This window comes from Rhagoletis pomonella, unplaced genomic scaffold (genome assembly GCF_013731165.1).
Source record: "Rhagoletis pomonella isolate Grant_MI unplaced genomic scaffold, Rhpom_1.0 Rhpom_scaffold_00011, whole genome shotgun sequence".
Taxonomy (NCBI): domain Eukaryota; kingdom Metazoa; phylum Arthropoda; class Insecta; order Diptera; family Tephritidae; genus Rhagoletis; species Rhagoletis pomonella.
In genome coordinates, this window is record NW_023458565.1 from 354849 (window position 1) to 379302 (window position 24454).

General features: G+C 32.6%; 1 protein-coding gene across 1 annotated transcript in view; it reads right to left on the reverse strand.

Moving 5' to 3' along the window:
* Nucleotides 1-24245, reverse strand: part of LOC118747240 (putative phospholipase B-like lamina ancestor) — a 47585-nt gene extending 23340 nt beyond the window's left edge. Inside the window, exon 1 of the mRNA XM_036481226.1 lies at nt 23300-24245. The gene's annotated coding sequence lies outside the window, so the exon portion shown is untranslated. The remainder of the gene's footprint in view (nt 1-23299) is intronic.
* Between the last annotated feature and the right edge of the window lie 209 nt (nt 24246-24454).

The window sequence follows — 24454 nt, forward strand, 5'->3', positions numbered from 1 at the left end:
AGTACGCGGGAAAAGCACCGACGACAATTGTAACACAAAGCCCTTTTGTTAGCCGGTATCATATCTGGAACCGTCCGTGAAAATAAGCTCCCAGGTCATTTATGAGTATAGAACTGGGCAAATGCCCTTGCGGTAGAGTTTTTACTTTAGTAGGCATCGGAGTAGATATGATGTCCAAATCTTTGATGTAGCTTAATATACGAAATAAAGCTGATTGCTTGCTTTATCGTTTTTTTTTTGTTGAAAGAAGGATTCGACGTGAGAGAATAAAGTCTCATTTCTGCAGTGAACAATCTTTGGGATGAGCGTCTTTGTGTTGTACTTTACCTCATGGTTATGGTTCTTCTGACTGCTGAATGGTAAGGTGTTTCTAGCAATTTAAGAAGCTTTTTGGGCAGTGTCCATAAATTACGAGTCCAAAGTCAATTTTTCCTAATATAAAAGCCCTAATTACATTTGCCAGTGTAGTTATATGAACTAAAGAATACTTGAATGGTAAAAACTTTATAATATTTAGTCTAGCAAGTAAGCTTAATCTTACATTATGACAGTGCTGCTCAAAAGTAAGTTTATTGTCAAAAATTATTCCCAATATTTTCAATGTGTTAGTATCGTGAATAGGGGTGTCATACACGGAGAGGGTTGGATGTATACATTTGTGTTTTCTGCATATGTGAAAAAACTGAAATCTGAGCTCCTGAAGATTTGGACCAATTGCGGCAAGTCTTTAGTCTTAGAAAAAATATAATAGAGCTAACTTTCCCAAAGGCTATATTGAATAAAATAACCGAAAGTGATGATCCTTGTGGGACCATTAAAGAGAGGAACAGTTTTTGACCCGAACAGCGAACTTCCTGTTGAAAAGGAAAGACTTAACAGCATTGTACATCCTCTCACCATTTTTCCAGCGTAATACTTTAGATATGCAGGGGAGGAGTGAAATAGGTCTGTAGTTAGAAACTAATGAATTGTTTATATTTAGTTTGGCAATAGGAATAATAATATCAGTTTTCCATTCTTGGTGGCCCTTGAGATAGAATGGAGTAATGGAGTTTAATGACTCTATGTTTGACGGGATATGGAAGATTTTTTTGTTGTATCAAATTTGGTTCGGTTGGACAGATATATCGCATTAGGTAGAACTAGTTTAGCCTGGGCAAAACTAGTTTTACCTAAAATCGGATTTTACCGGTAACATATACATACATACATGCATAGGCTCATGTAACTTACCTGCCACAAAAAATGTCAATAAAAACAATTTTCCAGTAAAATTGTGTAGATAGAGGATTTTTCTCTTATAACAAAATGTTATTGCAGATAGTGGATTTTTCAAAATGAGAATATAATACCATTAAAGCTATATTTTAAGTTTGACATTATTGTCATGGCTGAAAGATTAATCGGAGCTCACGTTACCATCAAAAACTCATTTTGATCAAAATTGCAGATAGAGGGTATTGAATATAAACCCTCGATATCCAGTTTGAGGTTATTAGTTAATACTAAGACTCGATACCCCTAGGTTGACTAATTCATTAAGCTCATTTTGGACCGTTTTATTCATACTTCTGCATCTTGCATCATGAAATATGATATCATTGTGAAGAATTTCACCTTAAAATTACTTTCAGTTAATCAACCACATAGACCTACAACATTATTTGAAAGACTTTGCTCATTCGAAATCAATTTTGCGAAACCCGAGGAGCCAAACCAAACAAAGTGGTCCATACAGACGGTCGCTTAGAATGTTGTTTTGCCCTGACTACCATAAGTTTATTGTTGTTTCAGTTAATTAATAGATGTAGAGCTTTTTGTTCCTTTCCTGTTCACTTTCCTGTTTGTTATATTCTAACTTGAAACATTTTATCACAACTCTTCATGTTGTAAAGCAGAACATATCAAAAAATAGCTTTTATCATATTTTTTGAACACAACTGTATGTATGTAATTACATACATATTTACATTCATATTTGTGCAATTGTAGTAACGGCAATCTAATGCACTCCAAAGATACATATCTGCATAAATAATTTATATTGATTGATCGAAGTGCATATTTTCTTAATTTATTCATATTTATGTACATTTACATACATACATATATAAAGATTAATTATAGCATTGAGGAAAAGAGTGTGGTCGAATTTATCAGACTGAAATCAATTCAATATGTAAATGTGAATCTTACATTGAACAGGTTGTCAAGGTACTGCTGCGCAAATTATCATTTAATTTTTTATTTTTCAGGAGCACTTTTAACAAACAATTCTATATTTTTGTTCTTTAAATTAATTTTTAGCTTAGTTTACGAACGCTTCCAGTCGTGTGGTGGGATTTCTATGAAATATTTAACTTGTAGTGAGCTGCAAAAACCTAACTTGAAACTAGTTGAAAAATAATGCAAGAATAATGCAGACGTAATCGGGAGATTGTTTTCTTTAAACAAGTTTCTATTTAAATATCCTCATACAAATTTAACTTTGAGTACACTTTCTTTCTGCACTTCACAAATACGAATAACATGTACCTAATGTAATAAAATAAAGCCATAAATAAAAAAGTAAAATAAAAATATTAAAAAATTTTCGGTTTTTCTTATTGATATTTTATGTCCAAAAGTCATTAGTTACAAGTGAGTTGACATCTAATGGAGAGGTAACCACCCTTGACTATTTCGCGACCATCGCCATAGAAATATAGTTAGTTTTCCTCAAGACTAGACATTGGTTTTTTAACAAAAAATTGATTTATTTTTCAACATAATCTCCTTTTAAGTCAATACATTTTTTCCAACGCTTTTCTAACATATTTATTCCTTCTCTAAAATAAGTTTTTTCAAAACCTTCAAAATAAGTATTTGTTGCAGCTATAACTTCACTATTTGACACAAATCTTTTTCCGCCGAGCCATTTTTTCATATTTGGAAAAAGGAAAAAGTCACTGGGAGCTAAATCTGGCGAATATGGCGGATGAGGGAGCAATTCATAGCCTAACTCATTTATTTTTTCCTGCGTTTTCCAAGATGAATGTGAAGGAGCGTTATCATGATGAGAGGATTTTCTTCTTTTTCAAATGTGGCCGTTTTTGCTTAATATTTTGGTCCAATGTATCCAACAAAGATGAATAATATTCAGCTGTGATGGTTTTACCCTTTTCAAGATAATCTATGAAAATTATACCTTGTGCATCCCAAAAAATAGATGCCATAACCTTACCAGCTGATGCAACGACCTTTGCCTTCTTTGGAGCACTTGAGCCACGTTCTACCCATTGTTTGGACTGTTCTTTAGACTCTGGTGTATAGTGGTGGATCCACGTTTCATCCATCGTTATGAAACGACGCAAAAATTCCGATGGATTTCTGTTAAACATGTCTAAACCAACTTTTGAAGTCGACATTCGGTTCATTTTTTGCAGAGGAGTTAGCAAACGCGGCACCCATCTTGCTGAAAGCTTTTTCATACCCAATTCATCATGTATTATGTTATGCACACGTTCATAACTAATGTTCACAATGTCAGCAATCTCTCTCAATTTAATTCTTCGATCTTGTGTGACAATTTTGTACACTTTTTCCACCGTTTCTGGAGTCGTTACCTCTTTTGGCCTCCCAGAGCGTGGCTCATCTTTGGTGCTTATCCGACCACGTTTAAACTCGTTTACCCAATTGTAAACTGTTGCATTTGAGGGTGCATGTTCCCCTAATACTGTCTGCAACTCCTCAATAATTTGTTTCTGGTTTAAACCTTTCAAATGAAAGTACTTTATAACAGCGCGAAGTTCACTTTTGTCCATTTTTAATAAAAATACAATAGTGTTTTGCAAAAATAATTCTCAAAAAAGTACCGTTTGACCATATGTTATGAAATTTTGACAGCTGGCTTTTGACAGTTCACTTTTAACATTCACAATAATTAAGTAAATTAATGACCGATAGATGTCGCAATTCTAACGACTTTTCAATCCACCCTCGTAGTTAGATGCATTTCCTTCAGGGTAGCTTATACCCAATTTTAGTCTGTTTACGCGAACACTAGTGCTAACTATTAACTGTATATTTTGTTCGAAAAAAAGCTAACTACTTTTTGGGGCGATGGCCACACTAATTTTGGAACTATCTACTTTTGGATATAAAATATCAATTAAAAAAATTTTGGTAATTTTTTGTTTAATATTTGCATTTTTATTTATTTAATTTATATTTGACCTTGGATATTTGTTTACATATTCTGCTGAAAGTGGTCTCGTTTTGGAATTGCGTAAGGCATAACTTCAAAATGATAATATAAAATTTCGATCTTCATTTTATTTGTCCTGAATTTGATAAAGTATTTGTGAAGTGCAGAAAAAAAGTGAACCCAAAGAAATTTTTGGACGAGGATATTTTAATAAATTGTTAAATAAACAATATTTCATTAACTTATTAATTAAACTGATTTTGAATTTATAAAGTCGTGGCAACCCTCTTCAAAAATGTGCATTAATTAAGAAAGGAAGTCTACTTAAACTCATTTTCTATGAGCACCTTAAATAAATTGATTTAAATTTCCTATGCAAAAATATTTTAGAAATAAAGCTTACTCAAGACTCTCTTGTTTGATACCCATATTATAACATTTCATTAAACTTGTAAATTAAGTTGAGTTTGAGTTTCTAAACAGGTGGCAACCTTTTTAAGAAGTATTTTCCAAATAAATCTAAGATTCTCGTTCGATACTCATCATCAAAATATTTAGTTTAACTTGTTATTTAAATTCATTTTGAACTACTTAAAATTCGACAAAATTTTATTTTGAAATATGATAAATTTGACTTATTTTGAAGCTTATTCATATTCACAAATTCATTAACACGGTAAGTTATAGCTGGCCAAAGTCAAATGTTGTAAATTTTTTGTGATTTCGAAAAACTCAATTTTTTCACCCCCTGGTAGCGACCCCAAAAATTAAAAATTTTTCAAATTATTGTTGCTTTTCCACAATAAAAATTTTCATTTAAAACGGCCTCGAGCTCAATATAAATTGTTCAATATAATTGTTGAATAAAAAAAAAAACACAAATTTTGAAAATTTCTTGGACTTCTTTATTTTGTGGGTATAAAAAAAGTAAAGGGGCCCCATGATGTTGATATTTTGAAGGACCACCCTAATATTTCTATTATTACTCTGATTAAACCCTATCTTTATTACATTATATCTACCTAATTAATATGCCGTCGCATATCAACACCTCTGTTTTTAATAGTCAGTATAAACACAAACATCATAAAATTGCATACCCCAATTTCAACAGACAGACTACCAAAGTTCAAACTTTGAGTAATTGTGTCATTAAAATCAAAAAATGCCTATGTTCATAAATGCATCCGTACATATTTCAGTGCATTCAAGCAATAAATCACTTTGTACCAAGTACTCGATTTCTTAACAGCCGCATAAACCTCATTTTGTTGTACGAGATTGTGTTTCCACTGCATTTTTTGCTTTACAAATTTACAAGCTTCAGCAGCTTTTTTTCCAATTTAATATTATGACAACTTGCTGCGAGATTAAATAGACTAAGTATGTATTATGCATGTATGTATGATAATTAACTTGAAGGCGCCAACGACTTTATAAAGCTAACTATGCAATAGTTGCTTGGCACCACTGCAGCTAAATTCCAGGTTAAATATGTACACGTGTCAAAAACAATGACAATATCTACACTGCTCCAATTAACTGCAATGCTCACCTACGCCCATACTTATAAGTTAATTCACATGCATATCTACATACTAACTATAAGTATTTACATATTTATCTATGCAACTTTCTGAATAATATGGAAGTAGTTGGCGCGTGTGGATATCTCATGCTAAAATGCGGCTGATAAACCGTAAACTGCTGTGGCAAATATTTGTTAAATTATTCTACGTTCAATGCAAATATTCGTCTGCATATGCATACGGTGGTATCGGTCATATATATAGCACGTCATTGCAAAGTGATATTGCTTGCCGCTTGTGTATATATTTTTTTTAAAGAATTTTCGATTATATTTAATACAGTTCATTCTCTTACAAACCCCATATAAACTCAAGCTTAAAACTTTGTAGAAAACTAAAAAAAAAATTTAAAAAATTTTCACCTAAATTTCAAACATTTTTCTCAGAAGTGTTTAAGTTTTTTTTTTTGAGTATACAGTTTTATACTCCATTAAATTTCAGTCTGATAATGTGCAAGTTTCAAGTAGGGTAGAAATTACAGTTGATTTTGTAGAATCTCTTTAAGTTTGTCTAACACCCCAGTTGCATAATTATTAAAAATTTATAGCCAGAAAATTGTGAATACTAAATTCATGAGACATTCGCTGAAGACACTAAACTTATATGGCCTTATTCATAAACAAGTCATTTTTAAAGCAAAGTGAAAGTTTCAAGTCGCTATAAATTACCGTTGAAATTTTAGATTTTATTTTGGCGAATTTGCTTCCGTATAACAAATAAACACAATTTATTTTTATATGGAAGAAACTTGCAACACAAAAAAATTTAAAAAAATTAACGGTAATTTTCAGCAAAATTTTCTAGAAATTTTTAATAAAAAGTTTAACCTTTTTTTTTATTTATTATTTTTTTTTTAACTTTATAAAAGTGTGCAACTTTGATTTACATGGTTTATATTATAGAAGGAACTATATTTTCATATATAATTAATGCAAAAAACTTTTCATTAAAACAATTTTGAATATTATATTAGAACAAGGTGTACACTTCGATTTGTCGCCTAGTGTTTGTACTTACAGTGTTGATTCTGAGAAGAAAATTTAAATTCTCTCTGCTGGTGCTTACGAAATTGTTTAATCTACATAAAATCCAAACTGTTTTGTTTTTGTTTTTGCTTTCGAATACGTATATTTTCAACGAAAAGACACACACTTGTGGCATTTTATTAATTTCGCTAATTTCTCAGGCATTATGATTTACGTGAATGAAATTATTCTACACGTGTTGATTTTTTTAAATATTCACAATGATTATCTAGTTAAATTTTTTTTTGTTATTCTTCTAAAAAAATATTGTTCGTGTTTTAACCAAAACTATGTAAAGTAGAAGAAGAAAAAGTTAAGTGCCCTTACGTTAGGTTGTAGCACCTGGCTAGGCTTAGGGGAAAGTCAGCATCCTTCTCATTTTTAAATCAGTTTTTGTAGGCGAATGTACCAATATGCTTCAATTTTGTCTCCACTTCTTGAAGGCTGGTGAAAGTGGAATCGAAGTACCCCTATGCATATTTCGATTCGATTGTTGTGCAAACGGTTGCCATAGTAGCAAGTATTAGATTTGCAAATGCACCGAAATATTCAAATGCTCGACCATATGCACCAGATTGTGATTACCCTTATTATGCCACTGTGTCCCGGTATCCATATCAGGTGCAAAGCAAAAAGCTCTGCCCATTACTTTAAAATGCCAAATTGCCAAATTTTTTATCATTATTTATTTTTTATTTTTTTTATTTATTTTATTTATTTATTTATTAGAAATATAATTATGAATAATTATATTACATTACGAAAGGCACTAGTAGCTAAGACTATCGGCCTGATTTTTCTTATTTTTAGCGGTAATACTGACCGGTAAAGTGTTTTTTTATCCAAAGTCCCAAATGCAAACCTATTTAAAACTTTTAAATCACACATCAATCATTTTTGGCGTGAAATACGCCACCTGTGCCAATAGCAAATTTTCAAGTAATTGTACAAAATATTTCCTTAAATCTAATTGCAGCAATGCAATTACTATAATACGAGCACTGCATAAACCAGTAAGCATTTCTTAATAAAAATATGATTGATGGTGATTCCTTATAATTCCGCAAGGAAATCTTTGACACTTAAATATTAATGAGTTGAATTTAATATTTTAGCGAAAGAGATTAGTTGTAAATTTACAGAGTTTCCTGAAAATTGCACAAGAAAATGCAAAGTACTCGTTTAAGTGGTTTCGTGAAATGCAATTCAAAGTATCTTAAAATATTCCTCTATCAAATCCGAGCACGTCATACTAAATAATGGAATTCATATATCCAGATGCACTTTATAGTTTTTGTGGTCTATAGTATTCTATGTATATATGTGTGTATGTATGTACATATGTATGACGCTTTGTCAATCGGAAAATTTAAATTACAGACAGAAGTGGGCATGAATGAAACCAGTTATAGTGCTAATCATAACTATACGACAACCATATAGTTTTGACTATTAACTTTTTTATGCTTTAATTTTCATTGTTTTTATAAAAATATATGTAGTTCATTCTATAACAAAAATCATATAAATGCATGTTTTAATTTTGTATAAAAATTGGAAAAAATCAGCAAAAAAGTCATACAGCGCACGTTTCAAGTGACAAAAACATGCCGTTGGTTTCTGAATTTTTTTTTTTTTTGTAGACTTGAATTCATGTCGTTTTTGCATGAACTATATATCTTTTTTACATAATTAAAATGTAATATTACCAAAAAAAAAAATAAAGAGCTAAAACTTGAAATCTTGCAAATATGTATGCGGGTGTTGTATAGTTATGATAAGTACTATGGTAAAATAAAATATTTTAATATCGGCATGTAAGATGCATATACACTCATGTATAGTATATATGTACGACGAATGCATTTACATGCAAAGTAAAAGAAATATTGACTTCCACGTCTAGTACGTAAAAGTTTATTTCAAAAATTCATATTGGTAATTAAAAACGCTATAAAATTGCAAAGCATTTTAAATGAGAATATTCAGACGTCAATAAGTTACCGAGCATTATTCATTCATTTAACGAACTTATATGACGCGTCTGCTGATTGATTTAGCTAGAAGTGGACCTCTTTCTTGTTCGTGATTGATTGCAGTGATCGATACAAATGAATAAAAAGAAAAACTGAAGGATGAAAGAGTAAATGTCTTTATTACTTTAAACACTTTACTTTGAATAATTTTCAAGAAGCCTACCAAATGTACTTCGATAAATCTAGAATTGATATCCGCTTCCTATAAAACATGTACTTGTATTTCAAACATTGTGAATGTACAGTAGGGTCGTCCAAAAAAAAGTAAAGTCGGAATTTTAATGCTCTCACCCCCTTAGATTGTTCTATATCGAACAAAGTATACCCCTGTTTTTTTTATTTTGAAATCAAAAAATAATTAGAGGTCGCCCAGAGCGCTCAAAAATTTCCATGTAATTTATGTATATGGGGAAAAACAACTTTTCGGTTTCTCTTCAGGATACTTGAGGTACTAATACCCAGCTGTTTATTTAACCATTATTTAATATAACCTATTACCCAAATATGCAATGTGGGACTCTTACCTAATATCGTTACTATTATAAAATGGTTAAATAAACAATTGTGTATTATTATTGGGAATCTCCTGAAAAGAAACAGAGTTTTGAGATAGAAAAATATTGATTTTCAAGAATTCTATACCATTTCTACGAAAAGTTGTTTTTTTTTCCATATAAAATACGTGGAATGCTTTAAGCGCTTTGAGCGACCTCTAAATATATTTTGATTTCAAAACCAAAAATGGGGATATACTTTTTCGGTATATAGAACAATCCTAGGGGTGAGAGCACAAAAATTCCGACTATACTTTTTCACGTGAATTTTCGGCCCACCCTAATGTACATACATACATATGTCAATATGCATTCACCTCATTCATATGGGTCGTGGGTCTTGAGATGCTTCCGTCATACATACATACAAACATATGTACATTAAAAATTTCCACAACATTTTTATTTGTTTAATTATTGTTTGTAAAAATTAAACTGTAGCTGAACTGTGCAAATAATTCTTGCATTTGTATGTATGTACTAGGGTGTTCGATTAATCGCCTTTTTCCAAATCCGATTTTCGAGATATTCGTAAAATTGCAATTTGAAAAAATTCGGTTCCCGGTTTTGAAATTAAGAAAAAACCGGATAAGCTGGTTTTATTTTACATATTTTTCATTCAGTGAAAATGCTTACCAAAAATTACAATAAAACTATTAACAGTATAAATATCTTTTATTTAGAAAAGGGCAAAGCCAAATACGTTCAAAGTTTTTTTTTTTAGAACATAAGTAAAACAAATAAAAATCAGTGAAACCTTCACGTTTGATCTTGTTTCAACTTATTTTTATTACTTTGTTGCATTTTTTCTGACTTTTTTCGGATTTGAGTAGTGTTCTGGCCGCTGTAGTCGAGTGCTTAGATGTCCCACAACTGAAAAAAAAATAAAAATCAAATAGCTGCTACCTCTCGGCAGACACTGGCTTCTTCGGAGATGGAGAAAAAGTGTAGATCTCTCTATTTGTGCCACAACATCAAGAAACAGAAGATTGGAGTAGAAGCTCGACCAAACAATTAGGAAAGGTTTAATCGCCAAACATTAATTCTTTGGAATCAAATATGACATACCCCCAAATAACCTAGGATACTACTGTTGAAAACAAGTTAATAAATCAATGGAAAGTACATAATTTTCTTGCAATTGTAGTTGCTGTGAAATCTTTTACTTTTATTGCGAGCTTTTGTGGAATTCGTCGTTTTTGAGTGTTTTTTATATGAGAAGGTCAGCTAATGATGCCAAACTCGTAAACGATGTGTCTTAATGTTAAATACAATTGGCAAAACAATATATGGAATCGGTCTATTATAGATGAATTTATGTGTCAAAATAACAGTTGGTTTAGAGAGGATCGAAATACAAATAGGTCTTGTCGGGGGTAGATCGTCTAGAGATGAAAGTCATTTACTTACATAATGAAAAGTAGCCATGAAATAAAAAAAACAATGTTTTTCACTTATTTGTACAATTACGTAATGAATAAGTGAAAGAAATATCAGAATATTGCAGAATCCTACAAATGGGAATTGACGGGTTAATTCGATATTCGAAAAGTGAACATTTCCAAATCCAAAATCCAAAAAACGGTGGAAACCGGTTGACAAAGGCCGAGTCAATCACCCTGGTATGTACATCATTCATTTGCAGGAAGAAGTTATAGTGTGCCGCATAGAAAGATAATTTGTTTCTCTTGCACTTTTACTCTCCTTTACTTTGCTTAGTAACTATGACAAGCAAATAATCACTCTTTGACCCAAATATGAGACCAAAGTTCGATTTAGGGAAAGCTTTATCCTCTTGATTTAACTTTATGAGCATGTTTATTGATTTTTTAAGCTAAGTATTATTAGTTTTTGTTCAAGGCAAAAAACGTTCACGTAACTTAAAAGTTGTTTTTCCTTGTTCTTAATTTTTTGAGTTATGACGTTCTTCCAGCAAACGTGCGTTATGTAGAAAATCATGCACGGAGAAAAGACGTGTTTTTTTTACATCTAACATACACTCATAGACAAAAGAATAGGCATGCGATATTTTTAATTTAATACATAGAAGAACTTTAAAAGTTCATGGAATTCGTTCGAAACTTGTTATACGACCAAAAAGTGGAAACTTTAAGCAAAATTCTTTCGAAATTCGACTACGTCGTATTGATACTAATGTTATGGTACATATAGTATGGTTTAGGCCCAAAAATGGCTGTTCGCCAGAGTTGAAAAAAAAGAAGAAAAAAATCAAGTTTTACAATCCCTGTGACTGGCCTTACAGTATTCAAAAACAGCCGACTACCATGCAAAAAATACGATGAATATTCTTTTCTTACACGGAAACTACCAAGGATCATAGAATGAACTTTTTAAACAATATAAAGCACGAATATGAAGTAATTCCGCATCATTAACTCAAAAATGTTTTCACTATGTATACATATGTATATAAGGTTTTTTGATTTATTGACAGTTTGATAGGTAAATTAAATTGTTTACTCAACAAGTCAAAGAAAACGGGAGCGCGAGACTTATGACGCAATTGTTGGCAAAACACATACAGTATGTAGTATATACAAATTATTTCGAATGCATACTATATATGTAACAAGTACATATGTATGTATGTACACGTAAATAAACTCGAAAAGAACAAAAGTACACATACATATATATTTCATTAACAATTGTTTTGAGCTTGAGGCCATTTTTTATTTCATTTTTTATTTCTTTTTACAAAAGTAATTCACAATGCTAGAAGCTATAGCTGCTATTCCGGTGATCACTACATCACATCCGACATCTTTATCAACCTCACGGATATTTAAATAGTGTCAGTGAACGGAAAAAAACAATAGCGGTTTACATGGGGCGAACTTAGCTCAGTGGTTAGAAACACAGGCTGTGTATGCCGGAGTAGGCAGATGAGAGGCTAAAATGTGCTACAAAAATGTTAGCCAGAGCCCTTTTGTAGTAGTCAAAACGGCGATTTAGGCGGTTTTGCAACTGGTCGATGGGTGGCTTTGCAAAGACATCGACGATATGTAGCTGCATATATGTGTGCGTAAACTAAAGAAAGAATTCTCCTCTTCAGAGACATACATATGTATTTATGCAGTTGCGTGTAACTAATTAAGAACGACGTAGGGATACGTGGATTATATCAACCTGTATGTAAAATACTTAGTAATCAGAAATAAAATTATTATGGGTTTCAGTAAGACGAAGCCTTTGCTAGAAAAAGCTCGAAAGTTCATAGTAAAAAAAACGTTATACAAGAATTATTAAAGTTCTTATGGAAAAGTAAGTAAAACAATCGTGCATATAATTTCTGTATTTTCCTTCGAAAGTACTGCTAGATAGAAAGAGTATCCCACCACCAGGAAAACAAGAACCCGGGTCCGCTTTGTACTATGTACATATACCAACGTCAAAATATGCTGGCGGCATCACAATGCTTTGGTAATCTTCAAAACAGAGCAGCATTTTTCCATATTAACTATTTTCTAAAACATTTTCATTTTTTCTAAAAAATGCCAAAAACAACGGTAATTCCTAGCTACTTAAAACTTGTACTTTATTATAATAAAATTGATTGGCCTAAAAAATCTGATTAAAAAGTTGAAAATTTGCATGTAAATTTCCTGAATTTTCATGAGTTTTGCACAAAATTTATTAATTATATTTTTGCGTTTTTTTTTTTTATTGTAGAATGAACCATATTTTTGTAAAAAATTGGCGGAACAATATTAGAAAACAAAATTGTTGCATATATTGTGAAAAATTTGCTGGGCCAATACTTTTTGCCGGCAGTGTATGTATGAATGTATGTACATACAAGTGTGTGTATAGTATACCTATAGGTACATTGGTACATCTTTTGTATGTACGTATGTGAGTATTCACATAAAGCAGCAAAAGTCCCCTCAAGTCATCACAGAAGGACGATTAGCTCCAGGATATTGACCTCAGAAAAACTGAATGTCTTCTCCTTTCTACATTGTACTTTGGTCTCCTTGTTTGTTCATTTTGTCTGCTTGAGATCATTGCACTGCTGTAGTTATTTGTCTCGTTTTTTTTTTTACTTTGCTTTCGCACATATGTGGCTTTAACTACTTAGCTATGTGATCGCCAATATAAGATGAGAATTTTGAATTTTGTTTGGTTCCGCACACTTGGCAACAAAGCCAAGTAGACATTTTTAGCGATCGGTGCACAGGTATCGTTAGTATATACATACATGCATACGTATATCGATGCCTACATCTGTATATTCATTTGAATAGACCTATGTATGTATGTATGTATTTATGTCATTTAGCATAGGAAAGTTCCACGTGAAAGTGAACCTTAAAGCAAAAATATTTTTTTTTTTATAAAACTAACAAACGTGCGGATAAGACAGAGTATATATGTATGTAAACATCTTGAATCAACCGAGAAAAATAACAAATTAATGGCCTAATTGATAAAAAATAAAGTAGTCTTATAAAAGGTTTATAAATTGAAAAATGTATGAAAACGTCAATTTATAAAGCTCTTTAAACCTACTTTATTTTTTATGAATAAGGCCTTAAGTTTTTAAATTAATTTTGATTACCCTTTTTACGATTGGAAATAAAATTCTAAGTAAATTTTTTAAGTGAGTTTCAAATAGGTTGTGTTGAAAGTACTGTCAAATAATTTGCGATTCATAGCTCAAGTATTTGGTAAGAAAAATATAGAGCATCTGCTTTTAATAACACTGTGTTATATGTTGAATTGTGTGAGTGTTTATTTATATTATGAGTTATTATTTAGCAGTATTGGCCGTGCCAAAAAAAGCTAAAAGTTGTTATATTTACCCTGCAGTGAAAAGTCAAACCAGTTAGAAAAAATACTAGTTCATAAACTAGTATATGCCTACCAGTTCGACATTTTCGAAGAACTTAACCGTTCAGCGACATCTGCCTTTGAATTGCCAAAGCCTAAAATAAAACGCAATTAATTGCTTTTCTTACAAATGTCGGCTGTGGCGTCACGTGAAGACTACTGGTTCTGGTTCTGGGATAGCAGGTTCGAGGCCGCTTGGAGGTGGTTAAGATTTTTAAAGTTAGATCAATGTAAGTAGGAATAATTATTTCAATTTAAATATAAATAACAGACTTACAAATCTAGTTGCATTACAAAAAAAAAGAAACAAATGTATGGGAAAATACTTGTGCCATAAAAAAATAGATTAACAAAAATTTTTTTTTAATTAATTTTATGAATAACAAAAAAACCCTAAATAAAAAATATAAATAAAAGAAATATTATAAAAAAATATATAAAAAAATAAATTTTCCCTGCGCCAGGACTTGAACCTGGTACCTCCCGGTATGCCATCCCCACGGATCTAATCCGATTTCCACTCTCGATTTCCACTGTCATAAGAAGCGAGGGTGAAGGGCTAGATCCGAACGGATGACATCCGTCGGATACAGTAACAAGAATGTATATATACAGTAGGGTGCTCATCGAAAATGCCTTTTTTTTTGGAAATTTCAAGACCCTACCCTACCTACCCTATTCGTTTTTATGAGAAATATTTTTTCCTATTTTTATAGATTTTTTTAAGGTCATTTAGAGGTCGCGACTTGTCGATGTAGGTCAGAAAATACGATTTTTTAGATTTATGAGTTTTTGAATGACTTCAAGAAAGATTTCAAAGATCGAATATGATCTGAGGAGAAGATATATAGACCTTTGAAATAGTGTATAATATTCTATTGTCGGACTTGGCTTGTTGGGATTTTTACAGGGTAAAATTAAAAAAAAAAAACAAGAAACCGTATTTCTCTTATTTTTTTCAATTTTGACCATCGACAATTTCCACAATTTCAAAGTATGTGGTACTATCCAAATTTAAATATATTTTTAAGTAAACTTATAGCTCTTATTAAGTACCGCCGCCAAAGAATTATTCGGATTTTCATCCCGAAAGAACAGCTGGTATAATAAGGAGTGTCAAGAAACTGCAGAGAGAAAAAATATGCCGCCTACAGAGCCACGCTGCGATTGAGCGCGACGCGGGCCATGTGGGACCGTTACAGGAAGCTGAAGAGGGAAACGAGACGTATTTGCCGCAATAAGGAGAGGCCGAAATACGTGAGTGGGCTTGAGATGCTGGACGACAAAAAACGCCCGAAAATTTTATCAGAGTAAGGCGACTAACGGAAGGTTTCAAGACCGGGCTTGCCAGCCGATCTATTTAGGCACGCCGGCGAGGAGCTAATAAGGTGCATGCATCAGAATATGGCCAGCTAAACGCTGCCCGATGACTGGAATTTAAGTGTGCTCTGCCCAATCCACAAGAAAGGCGACTCCGCCATTCGCACCAAATACAAGGTCTTATCCAGCGTATTGTTTGAAAGACTGAAGATGTATTCGTCGATTTCAAAGCTGCTTATGACAGCACGAAAAGAAGTTGTCTTTATGCCGCGATGTCTGAATTCGGCAAAGAAACGTAAATTTTGCCGACAGTACAGTTTAGTTCAATTTTCCATATCCGAAAACGATTAAAAAAAACTACTACAGTTATCATCAATTTTCGTATCCGGAAAACGTTCGAATAGTTCGAAAAAGATGATGTCATTTGAAAGCAATAATTGTATTTTATTTGCTCAAGCTAAACATTTGAAAGCGTGCATGCGTAGTTGGCAGTGGCTGAGCGTGCAGAGGAGTGTGCCGCTATTTGTTAGCTTCCAGAAGGTGCCGAATTCCGTCAGGCGCTTCCTAATTTTATTTTATTTCTTTTGAACCATGAAAAAGTATCTGTGAAGTGCAGAAGGAAAGCGTATTGAATGAAAAATTCAATCAGACAAATTTCAGAAAAAACAGCCGAAAACGTGTCCGTTTCACATACTGTTGCCTGCACATATGTACATACATTTCTGCCGCACACTTTAGTGGAAAAACAGATCGTCAAAGTATCCGAAAATGGAATCAGTAAACGGACAAAAATCTGCACTTCATCCACTTGTTTGCCCCTTTTTCAGATCGATTTGCGGATTTTTTGCAGGCTGGGAAATAACAGCAAGCACCGCTTCATGTTCAGCTAAAGCCAGACATAGGAATTTGTTTTCAAATGTTCAACTTGAATCACATTTCTTACAATCGACTTATTGACCGTGAAAAAAATCAAACCATAACTTGGTGAAAAAAACCATTGTGCTTTTGGCTCAGAGTATGCATAAGTACATACATATACATATACATATATACTTCAACCTTTACAGCAATTGGATGTGCGCTTGGTGTGGGACCCGGCACGTAAAAACCACTTCCAGTAAAATAGTAAGTAAGGGCTCCATTAGGTTCCTAAAAATTTTCATACTTACATAAATAAATGCCAATATTGGGCTACACTGATGCTCCTTACCTATGTAACGGGTGATTTTTTTGAGGTTAGGATTTTCATGCATTAGTATTTGACAGATCACGTGGGATTTCAGACATGGTGTCAAAGAGAAAGATGCTCAGTATGCTTTGACATTTCATCATGAATAGACTTACTAACGAGCAACGCTTGCAAATCATTGAATTTTATTACCAAAATCAGTGTTCGGTTTTTTCCGCTTTTTTATCGACAAATTTTGTTCAGCGATGAGGCTCATTTCTGGTTGAATGGCTTCGTAAATAAGCAAAATTGCCGCATTTGGAGTGAAGAGCAACCAGAAGCCGTTCAAGAACTGCCCATGCATCCCGAAAAATGCACTGTTTGGTGTGGTTTGTACGCTGGTGGAATCATTGGACCGTATTTTTTCAAAGATGCTGTTGGACGCAACGTTACGGTGAATGGCGATCGCTATCGTTCGATGCTAACAAACTTTTTGTTGCCAAAAATGGAAGAACTGAACTTGGTTGACATGTGGTTTCAACAAGATGGCGCTACATGCCACACAGCTCGCGATTCTATGGCCATTTTGAGGGAAAACTTCGGAGAACAATTCATCTCAAGAAATGGACCGGTAAGTTGGCCACCAAGATCATGCGATTTGACGCCTTTAGACTATTTTTTGTGGGGCTACGTCAAGTCTAAAGTCTACAGAAATAAGCCAGCAACTATTCCAGCTTTGGAAGACAACATTTCCGAAGAAATTCGGGCTATTCCGGCCGAAATGCTCGAAAAAGTTGCCCAAAATTGGACTTTGCGAATGGACCACCTAAGACGCAGCCGCGGTCAACATTTAAATGAAATTATCTTCAAAAAGTAAATGTCATGGACCAATCTAACGTTTCAAATAAAGAACCGATGAGATTTTGCAAATTTTATGCGTTTTTTTTTAAAAAAAAGTTATCAAGCTCTTAAAAAATCACCCCTTATAAATAGTTTGTGTGAAATCCTTAGTTGCGATCGGTGAAACAATTACTCTTTAATTTATTTATTTATACTCTTCAATTTATTGTTCTAAGAAAGATTCGAGCGATAATTTTGTAATTTACTTATTTCGTATTACTACATGTAATATTTTATATACTTAATAAACGATTTCTAGGTTTTAAGCTCCAAAAATATCACAGAAGATTAAAACAGACTATTGTTTGGTTGTTTTCAGTTCTTATAAGTACTTTACATATCGTACGAAATAAGTAACAATTTAGTTTAGCGTTTAGTTTATTTATTGAGTTATATACACTTTCCACTTTTTCGATATAATTTTTCGTATTAAACTCTCAGTTAAATTTTCACTTGTATAGCAAAAATTTATTGTAGATAATTAAGTATTTTAACTCCGCATTAGTTGTCACATCGATTTTTACCGACGATCTTTTCGCTCACACTAGCAGCATACATACTAAAAATGATCATTTGATGGACAATCTGTGCCAAGATCGCCCCAATTAGGTTTCTATCTTTTTTCTTAATTTTCTTAGAACTTGATCCGAAATCTTATCAAAAGATAAAATGCATCTGCGTAAGCATCGCTAAGAGATTTGTTTTCCTAATTTTTTAGATCTCTTACGTATTTCAAAAGTAAAATATTAGCATATGTATTTGAATGTTTTCTTTATATTAGATTAAGTACATTAGATTAAGTATATTTCGCTCGTTTGCTGAAAGAATGACATAAACCAAAGAACAGCGCATAAGCAACTGTTTGTGATTAAAGTATGAAGAAAAGGCAGTCAGCCTTTTTTGTGTTACTTATGTAAAAATTCATGTACCATGTTAGACAGTATGCACCAGATCGTGAATACCCCTGATATTGGGCATAGGGCCACATATTTAAGTGCGGTTGCTGCATATAGGAAATGTATGTATGACCATTTTTTAGCAAAATTATCGTGACATCGTTAAGAAGCCTCTCAGACAACCACTTCAATGAAAGACATTAAACAAATCAATCTTATGGATGTACAAAAAATAGAAAGATTTATTTGACTAACCACTCGGGTATTAAACTCTAAGAACTGATAAGCAGGTTCATATGTGATAAGATAAAAACTAAACAACAGTATTTTTATGAAAAAATCTACTTAGCACCAACTTAAAATTTTCTCCGAGGTCTGCATACATACATATGTATGTACATTAGGACGGGTCGAAAAACGCAATATGTTTGATACGAGAATTGTAGAGGTCTTAAAAGGCGCTAATTTATTTAATCCGTTATTCAAGAAAATAAATCCTGGTTCTATGCGACCATATATTCAGTCTGTGGAACGATCTTTTACTGACGATGACGATATTCAGCATAGGGCCGATGGTAAATTATGTATATACCGTTGCTAACATCTATAAATTCCCTTTTCAGTGACATACATATGCAACCACAGATAACTAGATCTGCTTATTTTTTATAACATTTTCCAATAGAGCCACTGTTCGAAGTTTTCCATTTTGTGACGTAGCCATACTTAGTATAAACAAAGTTCTTCAAATTCTTTAAAACTCTTAATCTCATACCATAAGGTGTCCTTTGGAACCTTATTTTTAAGGACGCGCAAGTTCATTAATTCATAGCATATGCAGGGTTAAAATTTTCTAGACAAATTTTTAGAAATTTTATTATTAGGGGTCACCGAAGATGAAAAACTCATACGCCGTTATAAATGTATGTGAGTTCAAATTAAGAAATAATAAATAACTCGAAATCTTGCCTTCAGAGATCTTTGGTAAAATCAAGTGAAAAATTCGTAGGAATTTTTAACCCTTTAACTCCTCCCACAGTGGTTTTTTTTACACTTATTTGAAGATGTTAATAAAACGACTGTAACAGCATACTTAGAAACGTAAAGGCACCTCTCGACAAGAGGAAAGCTTTTGAAAGGTGCCCCTAACCCTAACTCTCGAAATTTATTTCTTTCCACTCTAATGTACATACATACATATAGTATATCGTCAAAAAGTAGATCTATGCAAATTAAGTCTTCAACTTTAGTAATAAAATTTCACAATAAATTTTTTTCGCAGCAATTTTTTGAACAACAAAAAACGTGTTTTTTAATGTACATACATACGTATGTACACTAGTGCATCCCGTTAGGATATTATCAACAAACAGTTCATGGCAGCGCAAACATTTAAAAAATAAACAACTTGAATTAATAATCTCGACCAAAGCAGATGTACCTACATGTATCGAGCAAGTGTCCATACATACATATGTATAAACAAATATATATAAGAATGTAAAAATGTATGTATGTTTACCAACATCTACTTCAATGTATTGATCAACTCAATTAAGCGACCAATTTAACAAATTAAGGCATCTGCATTCAGTAAGGGTATTAACTTCGCCTGAGACACAATGGTCACATGCGATTTGGACATCAAAATCATCAAATTATAAAAGAAGAGATCATGCACTATACATACTTTGTTAATACATACTTATTTATGCATGTAAAAATGCGACGAAGAATGAATATAATATATGTACACATATATACAAGCAATTGAAGTTGATGGGTTCCAAAGTCTGGCTTCACAAGCCAATAATTGTATTTGTCTGCAATTTGTCACAGACTACTCGAGTCTCATAGAGATATCTAAGTGTCAATCGTCAATTTAAACAGTTTACATGTAAATAAAACTCCTAGTAACTTTTAATGAAGTTTAAGCATGTAGTAGATACATACATACATACATACATGCATTCTTTGTACTTAGTGTGTGACTTCATATACTCGTACTATTGTACAGGCCGCGTTTAAACTGTTTATTAACCTTAGCTTGAGCGAACTCAAAGGGAGACATCTCCGATGTTGCACGCTGAGAAAACATTATACTGCAGATTTCATAATAATGCAGTTACACTGTATGAAGCCACACATACTGTTAGCAGTAGTTATCTGCTTGTTGCATTTTCATACAGCTCACCCGCTTGGTCCACTTTGTTTGAAGAAGGTACTCGAAAAAAGGTAACCACTGCTGCTATAGAGTTCTGGACTTTGTTATTCTTCGTATTCGAATTTCTCAGATATTCCACTATTCAGGAAATAAAGTGCCGCCGGAAACTCTTTATAAAAAAAAAACCCTAACAACAATAATGTAATTCAAACGTACCAGTACCTTCGAAACAGAATCGACCTAGCCCAAAGGTGGCGTGTTCTTTTTCTCTGCTGTAATTACTTTTCCTATTTTCCGTAGACCAGTGTTTCCCAAAGTGGTCCAGGTGGACCTCCAGGAGTCCACGGGAGCCTGTGAACCTGGTAGATTCTAATTTTCTTTGGCTAAAAATTTTTAGGATTTTGATGTAATCCTGGCATTTAGCGCGAAAAAAAATATTTTTGCGAATTTTTTGGTCCACGGGATTGAAAAAAATTTGTTCATTTAGGCCGGCATATAGATCGGATAGCCTCTTTATTTACCTTTAGTTTCCTATTTTTAAAACCTCCCTTAATTTTTTTGACTAGTGTATAGTGTTCTTGACGCACTGCTTCACTTACCGGCATTTTGTGTCTTCCTACGTGGAGAAGCCTTAAAGGTCACCTGCAGACTAAAAAGAAACGAATGTTGGTACAGTGAAAAATTTTAGCCAGCAGCCATTTGCCACCAAGAAAAACAGCCGATCAAGGTCATCTGTTTTCAATTTATGAAAATATGGAAAATTATTTTAGATTTATTATGATTTTTAAGTTTGAAATAACTTAGTAGAACTGCAAATGTATCGCAAGAAAGCAAGTACTCATTTACGCATGTTTGATTAGCAAATTGCTTTTGGAAAACTTTTAATTTATATTCTTTTCATGTTTTCTGTTTTATGCTTTTGCATGTAAACAAAATTTCGATCAGCTGTACTAAAAACTTGCAAGTTTTTGCTAATTTTGCGTTCGCGTACTTTTGCTAAAATTTCTCTCTTTTGGGTTTTACTGTATAACACTGAGTGGGGCGAGGCGGATATTACTGGCGGTAGAGATCTGAGCACTTGTATAGTTTGAATGCCACAGGATAGTGCACAACCAGTGCCTTGAAGAGTTTATACCAGAGACCCAGAATAACAATTATTTCATGCTGGAGTTTTAAAAAAAGTCATCAAAATTTTCGTAAGAATTATAAAGGTTTTGGATAATAATTAAGTGTGAGAAAATATTTTTTAAGTCATCGATAACTATTATTTTAAGACTTATATAATAGAAGTCTTTTCATAATAATTATCAGCGATATGAATATTTTTAAGTCTTCAAAGACTTTTATTTTGGGAGTCTGTTTGTTTCTACGAGACTCAACTCTACATTTATGCAATTGGAACTGTAAAATATGGCAGTAGCGTTTCCAAATGTCCCAAATTTTTCGTTAAATTTGAAATGTTCCGCCGGGACAAGATTTTGCCCTTATTTTCGACAATTTCATTATTCTTGTCAACCTATAAACTTCACTCAACATGATCATGGTTTAACGCGGCTATTGTGAGTAGGTCATTAGCAAGCATTATTGCATGCAACTCTGTAAGAGAAATAAAGCTAAAAATTACCGTTAAGTTTTTAGAATTTTTTTTGGGGAGGGTGTTGCAAATTTTTTTCCACATAATGCATGAACAAAACCGACTTTTATATGGAAGAAAATGCGCAACAGCCTCCACAAAAAAACCTAAAAATCAATTGTAATTTTTAGCGACTTGAAACTTTATTGTACTGAAATTGAATGGGCTTTAACCCACATAATCGAAATCTTTCTAGGATAGCTAATTAAAAATATCAAAATTTTTTTTAAGTTTCATTAATTTTTGTGAACTTTTTGCAAGCTTTGAAACTTTTATTTATGTGGTATCTGATATAGATGGACCCATATTTTAAATGAAAATTATTAACAGCAGTATCTCTTACTTTGTTTATATGGTTTTGTCAATTATATGTTTACGTACATACATACATATTTTTGTATAAATTAAAATGTATTTCCATGAAATAAACGAAATTTATCATAAGCTTATAACTAGTCTGAGCATTACTTCGTGGAAATAGATGACCTTTGTTAATATATGATTCGTAGTTGGACTTTTCAAACAAATCCTTTATTTCTCATTTGTCCCGTTAAATTTTTGTAAATCCCGTATTTTTGGGACAAATTATGCATTTGTCCCGTATAGCTGGAAAAAAAATTTGGCAACACTGTACGCAGGGTATTCTGGGCTTTGTTATAACATGTTCTATCCAAAGGTTGATCAAGTCAACATCCAATAACTCAAAACTGATAAATTTTCACATTCATGCTTTTGGCATAAAGGTGACGATATACATACGTATGTACATATTATTTAAAATTAAATTGAAATGAATACGAATTTTACTTAGTGTTAGATAGCGGGAATATTTAGTCCCACGCCCACCTTTAATATGTATATATGTACTAGAGTCTTCAACTTATTTTTATTTGCAAATAAATTTTTTTCCAATGTCAGCTTAGCAACCATAGAAATGTTTTTTGTAGGTATTTATAAACAAATGTGCTACTTACCAAAAATTCCAAACTCTCGTGACTTATCGTTTTTTTTTTAAAGTGATTTGCTGGTGTGACTAGCGTGTGCGCTTGTAGGCAAAGTGAGCCAAAAATGTTGTATACGGAAATATTTTAATGTGCTGTAGGTAGTATGTAGATGGTAGTGCGAAAATGTTCACTCTTTCAGATCGAATACGAGAGCAAAGTGAAAATATTCAAATATGTATGTATTTACATTCATTTACCGCTATCGATGAAATTTACTAAGTAAGTAATTAACACGAAACATCCAAAACGGCCACGTTCGTGTTAAAATTCCCCAAACGGCTACATTGGAAAATGCAAAAATTTTCAGTAAAATTTCCGCGTTACGTTCCAGCTATAACTACTTTGATGATTTGTTCGTTGTTACTTTTAACTCTCGTTTGCTTCAACTAAAACTGTACTCTGGTTTCGTTGATGCGATCGCAATTGCAAATTTAATTAACACGATTAACTTTTGTTCACTTCGAACACTGTTTCTTTTGTATTTTTGGATATTTTTTTTTTTAATATTTAACAGCTGTTTCTACAGTTTAAACCTTTTATTAGTGTTATTGTATATTATCTCTCTGTATGCGAGATGAAATTACAGTACACAAGTCACAGTTTACAGGATGATTTTTTGTTTGTGTTTTTGGAATTTTTACTGTACTTCAGATTTTCGCTTATTTCAATTCAGATTTGGTTGACTGATCTCGCTGGATGGATCGTACATATATTCAATACTCTGTATTTAGTATACTGCTTTCTACTTTTATTTTTAGCACAAATGAATGCATGCAAACCGAATTTTCTCGCAGACGATTTTTGACATCGATTTGTACGTTTAATAGACGATATCTCTTACTTGATTTTTCGGATTTTCTATACGCGTTTCACGTTCTTTAACGATCAACGATGATGATTAGACTGTTGTTCCCGGTTCGTGCGGTTCGCCTGACCACCACAGTTTCGAGCAATTATTATCCGCTGTTACCCGACTATAGGCGATATGCTCATACTATATGTATGTATGTATGTATGTATATATAGTACTGTGATGGCTGGCGGAGAAGTTTTCAGCTTGGTAACATCAATAGGTACTCCTCGAATCTCTCTCATATTCGTAGATACGATTATATGCATCAAGCG